The sequence below is a fragment of the Trichomycterus rosablanca genome, chromosome 10 (assembly GCF_030014385.1).
Source record: "Trichomycterus rosablanca isolate fTriRos1 chromosome 10, fTriRos1.hap1, whole genome shotgun sequence".
In the NCBI taxonomy this organism is placed as follows: domain Eukaryota; kingdom Metazoa; phylum Chordata; class Actinopteri; order Siluriformes; family Trichomycteridae; genus Trichomycterus; species Trichomycterus rosablanca.
This window is the reverse complement of record NC_085997.1, coordinates 6413534-6421706: the sequence shown is the minus strand read 5'-3', so window position 1 is coordinate 6421706 and position 8173 is coordinate 6413534. Positions and strand designations below refer to the sequence as shown.

General features: G+C 41.6%; 1 non-coding gene across 1 annotated transcript; it reads right to left on the bottom strand.

The window, feature by feature from the left end:
- Positions 1-3886: 3886 nt before the first annotated feature.
- On the bottom strand, positions 3887-3959 carry trnar-acg (transfer RNA arginine (anticodon ACG)). The gene has a single exon. It is a non-coding gene; the product is annotated as a tRNA-Arg (tRNA).
- Positions 3960-8173: the final 4214 nt, after the last annotated feature.

Genomic DNA, 8173 nt, shown 5'->3' with positions numbered 1-8173 from the left:
ACTCATGCTTTTCAACGCCGGCTCCATGTTTACCCACCCAATGCAACGTATACTCAATCACAATCCCAAGTATGGCACACGCGATTGGCCCTTTTCGACCCACAACCTTTCTTAACTTTTTTTTTTTATGTAACATGAAACAGTTCGACCGCACTGTGCACACAAACCTTAACTTGGTGTACCTTTGTATCGTTGCTGTTATCTCTAGCATCACTCCGACTACATGCAACTTTGATATAATAGGAAGCATAATAAAAAAAAAAACTTGTACTCACCCAATAACTGTGTTTACACCTAAAATGGAACGCAGACACTGTGAAAACAGCATACGTTCTAAAGCCAATGAGCTTTTGAACAAGCTCAAACACACCGATGCACCACGGAGTCTTAAATGAAGCATACAGCACGATGGTTTAGCAGAAGAAATGTTGTAAGAAAGGAAGCCCTAAAATACTGACCGTCTTGTTGCTCTGCTTGCAAGCTTACTGTAACAAAAGAATGGTCGTGTATCTGATGGGTTAAGATTAGTCGCTACTCCAACAGTTCTTCACAGTGGCTGGTTAAATGCTGGAAATTACCGCTTACCTAATGCAGTAGGAAGCAACTCACTCGAACAGGGACTTGAATCCTAGACCCTCAGATTAAATGTCTGATGCTCTACCGACTGACCTATCCGGGCTCTGCAACCTGTTTTAATCCCCACAAGCATGTGACTTAAATAACAAACTTTAACATATGTTGTCCTGTAGAACTTCAATTAATATAAAATGTTTTTATTTCTGTTTCAGCTCTCTTGAAGGCGATTATATCAAGTTTTAGGTGAAGTATGTTGCTGCTTACACACACAAAAAAAACATCTCAGGAGGAGAATTTAGCAGGTAGATCACAAACAGATTCCTTTCTTTCACCTTTTTCCTTTTTTCCTGTATCAATTGCACGATTGTTTTCCAGTCCTTAATGTTATGTGCATTTATATGTGGCAAGAGAAAAACAATCCATAAAAATCAAATTGAGTTAGCAAAGAACCTTGAATTATACTACAGAGTTCTTCAAGTAGAAATAGATCTAGCAAAAACACAAAAAACCCTTAAGACTTCTTAGTCTTAGTTTTTTATTATTTCAAATGCCATTAATAATTTATAATCACTGATTTGTGAGATATCAGCAGTAGTAGGTCATGTTTAACTGGTTTAATATTGTTTAAGCGCTGATTATCGGCTGTTTTTCGTATGTTGGGCGGTTTTCCATGCATTTTGATGGACTTTAAAATGCTTAATCTGGCAACCCTGGCTGAAGCGTTTATTCATATTTTGGAGCGATGTATGTTTGTATGCTAGAATATAAATAACATCTTTTACAAACTGCTGTCTATTTACATTGACATTTTCTCTTCTGTCTAAACATTTTTGGAATTGGGTTTGTAAAAGTAAGCGATACTGTGGATAATATATTTAATGAGCTGAACTAACTGAGAGAAGCGCTAACGGTGGTGGAAGAGTCTAAAAGGGTTTGGAACATAGTCGTATCATCATAGCAGTACAACACAGTTTTGTCCGTAGCATCCGAAAATATCCAGAAGCTAATATACAAAAAACGTTTATTTTAATAAACTTACCTTGTTAATAAAGTATGACCACGATTTCTAAACAAACACAGTATCCGCTGCTGCAGTCTCAACACAAACTTTTCTGCACTGAAATCGCAAGGACACATTTTATGGATATTACGGTAATGCACTGAGAACTCGTCCTACAGTCATGCAAGCACATACAGCAGTGTGTGAGTTTACACTAATCAACCATAACATTAAAACCACCTCCTTGTTTCTACACTCACTGTCTATTTTATCAGCTCCACTTACCATATAGAAGCACTTTGTAGTTCTACAATTACTGACTCTAGACTGCTCACTCTGTTCTTCAATGGTCAGGACCACCACAGAGCAGGTATTATTTAGATAGTGGATGATTCTCAGCATGGAGAATCAAGGCAGTGGTTCATTATTCCTGGTTCAATCGATTAAGACTCCCATGAAGTCACCCAAATGTCAAAGCATCCCCACACAATCACACTTCCACCACCTGGTGGTCTGATGGATGTTCTTATTGTTTCTTATTATGGAATACATTCATTCATTCACTGCCTGTTTTATTGTGGTAATGATCACTGTGAGTCTTTTTTTATAAAAAAAAAGTAAATAAAAAAGATAACAATAATATCATTTCAGTTATATCAATAGCAGCGATCAAACTAAGAAATAAAACTCTGGTGCATTTTAATATTGTAGCATTATAAGTTCATGCGTTTCTGTCAAAACAAAACAAAAAAGGTATGTAAATAAAACTGTTTAAGAGTAAATAGGGCGTTAATGACATTGTAACACTGACAGACTGGCCTAAAGATTAATGCTGCAACGAATTTCACCATAATTTTATCATTTCAGATTCCGAGTTGCTGCCAAATGATCATAATGTTTCTGCACTGGAGAATGCAGGCATCGATCCCACTACCTTTCGCATGCTAAGCGAGCGCTCTACAATTTGAGTTAATTCCCCTTACGAAAACCCCACCTTTACTAATGTACTAACAGAGCGTTGATGCTGCATTATAAAGTCAGGGTGCAAGTGTTTAAGCTCAGACTCAGCTTTATAGTCATTCTATTATATAATACAATATTAACTGTATTCATATTATTCAATCTTGTGGACGATTGAATAGCCTACAACAAGCACAAACCGGGTTTGAGTTCGTAACAAATAATCCAGTCAGTTAAAAAGCCAACAAGAAGGCTGTACCTAATACACTCATATACCAGAGAAAACACACCCTAACACGCTAGTGCCGTTACAGTGCTAAGAATGGTCCACCCAAAAAACATTATTTGGTCAGTTGGAGATCTCATACGGGGCTTCCTTTCTATTGATATATGATTTACAGCCTAGTGACAAAGTGTACAGTGCAGCAAACAGGTTACAGATTAAGGAGTTAGTACAAATCTTAGTCCATGTGGGGTGAGAGCGGTATTAATCATACACTGGCCAGTTAGGATGGCCGAGTGGTCTAAGGGGCTGCGTTCAGGTCGCAGTCTCCCCTGGAGGCGTGGGTTCAAATCCCACTTCTGACAGCACATACTTGATACAAATTTATGTCATTAACCCTCTACCACGCATAATAATGTGAAAAGATATAATTGTTCGTATAAATCTTAGTCCTAGTTAGTCTTATTTTTCTATTACAAAAACTATCCTTTACCCTTTGTAAATTTTAATGGATTAACAGCGCATTGATGCTGCATTAAGTAGGAGTGCAACGTGTTTAATCTCACGTACTCCTTTCTATATTATGTGGTGCTTTTATATAATCACAAACTCAATTTATTTAAAACGTTCATCCCAGCTTTTAGGACGAACTGAAAAAAATAATAACTGTCCTGACCGCTAGACCATATGGGAAACTGCAAGGCTCAGTACCGGCTGACGCCAGAATCAGCCACTTCATTCTGCTCTGCCAAGTCTTTGTCACCTTGACAAGACCTGCATTGTTGGATCTGGGGTACAGAGAACCATACACAAGGAGTTAGAGAGACAAAAAAAGAGAGAGAATAGGAACCTTCGAAGCACGGCCTACAAAAAGACAGTGCCGTGACCCGGATTCGAATCGGGGTTGCTGCGGCCACAACACAGAGTACTAACCACTATACGATCACGGCTTCCCAGCAATCTGCCACTGGTGGCTCATGTCGGTTGCTCCCTGATAGACTGCAGTCATAGTTCCAACAGCATCAGCCACTTCTTTATGCTCTGACAAGTATTTTTCACTTAAGACTTCCATTGTTGGTGCTCCATACACAAAGAGTTAGAGAGACAAAAAAAAGGCATAAGGTAACCGAGCCAGCCAGGAGTCGAACCTAGAATCTTCTGATCCGTAGTCAGACGCGTTGTCCATTGCGCCACTGGCCCATTTTTTACTATGGTTCTGACTTTCCTGAAGCTCCAGCCTCATTTCGGTCTCTTGCCCGAGGAGAGAATAGAAACCTTCGAAGCACGGCATACAAAAAGACAATGCCGTGATCCGGATCCGAACTGAGGTTGCTGCAGCCACAACGCAGAGTACTAACCACTATATGAGCATTGCTTTCCAGCGGTCAGCCACTGCTCCCTGATAGACTGCAGTCACAGTTCCAACAGAACAAGCTGCTTGAGCTACAGCAACATGAAATGAGGAACTAATAGGCAAACAAGTACAAACAGGGTTTGAGTTCTTAAAAAATAATAAATAATCTTAATAAATAATCCAGTCAGTTAAAAGGCCAACAAGAAGGCTGTACCTAATACACTCATACCAGAGAAAACACACCCTAACATGCTAGTGCCGTTACAGTGCTAATAATGGTCCACCCAAAAACATTATTTGGTCAGTTGGAGATCTCATATGGGGCTCCCTTTCTATTGATATATGATTTACAGCCTAGTGACAAAGTGTACAGTGCAGCAAATGGGTTACAGTCAGTACATTTACTATACATAATACACATAATAATGTGAAAAGTTCGTACAAATCTTAGTCCATGTGGGGTGAGGGTGGTGTCGATGGTACCCAAGCTAGTCAGAATGTGGTCTAACATGCTGCATTCAGGTCACAGTCTCTCATTGAGGCATGGGTTTGAATCCCACTTCTGACTGCTAGTGCTTTATACAAATTTATGTCTTTAACCCTCTAACATACATAATAATGTGAAAAGATTCAGCAGTTCGTACAAATCTTTGGCCATGTGGTGGTGTTGAGGAGAATTGGCTTTGATAAAGCACATGCAAGTCAGGATGGCCGAGAGGTCTAAGGCGCTGTGTTCAGGTAGCAGTCTCCCCTGGAGGTGTGGGTTTGAATTCCCACTTCTGACTTCTCATGCTTTATATAAATCTACTTCTTTAGAGGACACAGCCATCAGGGAATACAGTTTTCATCAAAGGGTGTACATGGTCTGCAACAATGCTGAGGTAGGTGGTACGTGTCAAAGTAACATCCACATGGATGCCAGGACCCAGGCTTTTGATCACTGAAAATGTGAGAAATTTAATCATGTATTTAAACTGATCTAGGGCTGGACGATATGGCTAAAATTTATATCACAATATAACTCCTAATTTCGGTCGATACGATATAATTCCGATATCGATATGAATAATACAAATGTCAGAAAAACTGCTAAAAACACCAAAATTGGATGGCTGTACCTGCAAACCTCTTTTCTGGTTTCTGGCAAGAAATACAAGCTGAATACACCACTGAATTAGTCCTTCATCTCTTATCAGCTATTTCGTCTGCTTCTTTTTCAACTGTAGACAGTGGCAAAGCCAGACAGTTTTCATAGGGGTGGCCAAACTGAGACCATTAATCACACAGGGGCGGCACAGAAACTGTCTGATACCTTATTTTTTGTATGTGGCTAGTGGCTGTTGATCTAGTAGCGTTTTGGTCACTCACTCGTTTACCTATGGCAGTGAGTACCATGCAGAATTACATCAAGCCTAGCATAATACGCTTTTTTTATTTTTTTCTCATTTTCCCTGACAAGTGTTAGGATGAATCTTTTAGTTCAAAAGGTCCTGAAGAAAGCAGTCGAGAAGTCCAGAAAGTACTCTTTAAAACACTTTATTAAGTGTAAAAATGATCTGTGAATATATGCCAGAGCTAAGCTGATCAGCGCTCTTTTCTCCTGCAGTCTAGACACACAACCACAAAAGCAAGAGCCAAGACCTGAGCCCGCCATCCTTTTTTAAACTAGTCTAGGCTCCTCCTCCGCCGCTGCTGTTGGAGCCAATGAAATGTGCTAAAAAGCCCAGGGCTCCGCCTTCCCCCTTCGGTATGAGTCAGGGGGGGGGATCCGGGTCACGGCGCCATTTTGAACAATAGACCATGCGGCCTGGATGTCGTAAAACATGGAAAGTGCCGTAAAACTTCCCATATTGAATTTATGTTTAATAATGATGTTATGTTAAAAACCTAACAATTCCCCCTTGAAAGCATCTTAATGCTTTCACATTAACTTTTAACTATAGGTTAGGTGTCTCTAGATTCCAGGAGATAGGATAGCCGTCAGCAACCCCCAATTTAACCCCTTCTGACTTACATGGCCACTGGGCTGAATTTTTACAATAAAAGGTATCTAAAAAATAAAAGGCTACCAGTTAAACTAAAGGAACCGTACCTATCGCAACAGCTCCTACCCTTAAACCAAACAAACAAACAAAAATAGTAAATAAAATAAGAATAGGAAAACAAAATAAAGCAATTTAAAAATAGGAAATCAAAAACGAGAAAAATAAAAATAAAAAAAAAACAATGGGTGCGTGGCTTCTACAGGAAGTCCGTTCAGGTTGTCCTCCACCAGACGGAGCTGCAGATATTCAGAAGGGGCCCATAGCTCCTGTGTCTCTGCATGACTCCTAATGTCTTATGGATTCTCCCCTGTCGGTCTTACCTGTTTCCACAGCAACACAAACATTTAAACGATGAAACACAGAGAATATCCCTCCTAAAAATAGCAGAGTATCAAACATATATACATTGTAAACAATCCTGAACTAACCCCTTGCGTTTTGTAGCTAAACTATGTGTGTTGCACTTAACTAGTGTTTTCAAAGATGGTCTATGTGTCTGCGAACTATATGTTTATGTTTTTCTCTCCTAGTCTATCTAAATTCTTTCTCTTCTTCTTGTTCCGGTGGCTCCTCTGGACTCGTCTTCCGCATGGTTGGTTTCGTCGGGCTTTCTGCTGTGTTTTTTTTTTCCCTGTAGGCAGGTCCAGTTAGTGGCACTTCTGTCCCTTGGAGTGGGTCTTCCAGTCCCCTCATTGTCTGCCTCTGCCAGTCCTTCCAAGTCTCCTTCCTTCATCACGGTGTGTGATCAGTAGTGCTGGTCCTCTCTCCTCATCTTGTCTGGTCGGTTTTACCTTTAATTAAGCAGAGTTAGTAGCACTTATACTGCTCGAAGTGGGTCTTCCGGCCCATCTTCAAGGGCATCCTCCTCATCATCATCTACATGATATCTCGACAAATCAGCCAACACCATCTGGATAACTGGTGGATCCTGCCCCCCTCTGCTTCCTCTACACACTACTTCTATCACAAATTTTTCTATTAATTCCCTGATGCACGGGATACCACAACAACAACATATCCCTAAGATTACCAATCCTACACATACTGACATCACCAAACTCGTAATAACTTCCTTCCATGGCCCAAACATCCCTTCTAGCCACTTAACCCATTCATACACACATACAACAGACAAACATATAAGCTACTTACCCAGCCCTCACCGCAGCCACCCCACTCCCAACATCGGGATACACGGCCACGGTGAGCTTAGACACCACTGCCGCAAGGCTTTCTGGGTAAAGCCCGTGCCAGCCCCCAGTGGCGACGCTACACTGCCCCCTCCCTAATGGTCAACCGTCCCGGTGACCCACTCACCAGCGTCCACTGGGTGGCTCCATGTCCGGACCGCACCCCATTACACTGCCGAGTCGCTCTTCCACCCACTGCTGGACCGGGCACCCTGCCCCTACAGCCACCTGGGCTAGCGCACTCAGACAGACCGGGCATATTGGCCCACCGAACCACCAGAGCCACCCAAATGCCACAATCCCACTTCTCACACCAATGTGGCGCCGGCGAGCAGGAAGGATAGCGTCAGGGCCGCAAGTGAGCTGCCTTTGGCAGTTCATTCAGTGGTTTAGGGACAGACACCCATTCATTGTTTATCCCTGAATTTTCCTTCCATTCTCGTGACAAAGCCCTTAAACCTTCCAAAGCTCGTGTCACACTACCATCGGGTGCAGTATAATTGGGGATGAAGGTGCAACACGATGAACCCACAATCTGGCAAACTCCACCTTTCTCTGCCAACAACATGTCCAACGCCATTCTATTCTGTAAGGTCATAAGTGAAGTCTGGTCTAGCTGGTCTCTCAGTCCCTCAATGGCCTGAACACTGAAATTAACAAATCTCTGATTGTAATAGAGATAGTTTATCCAGTCTACATTCTTATTGATAGTTACCCACCAAAAGAGTGCACTTTCAAACCCTGCAGCAATCTGGTTCCTAGCCTTAAATTCATCTGGGACCCCCCTTGGGACCCCTATACCGTCAATCCACACGGTCTTGTCGA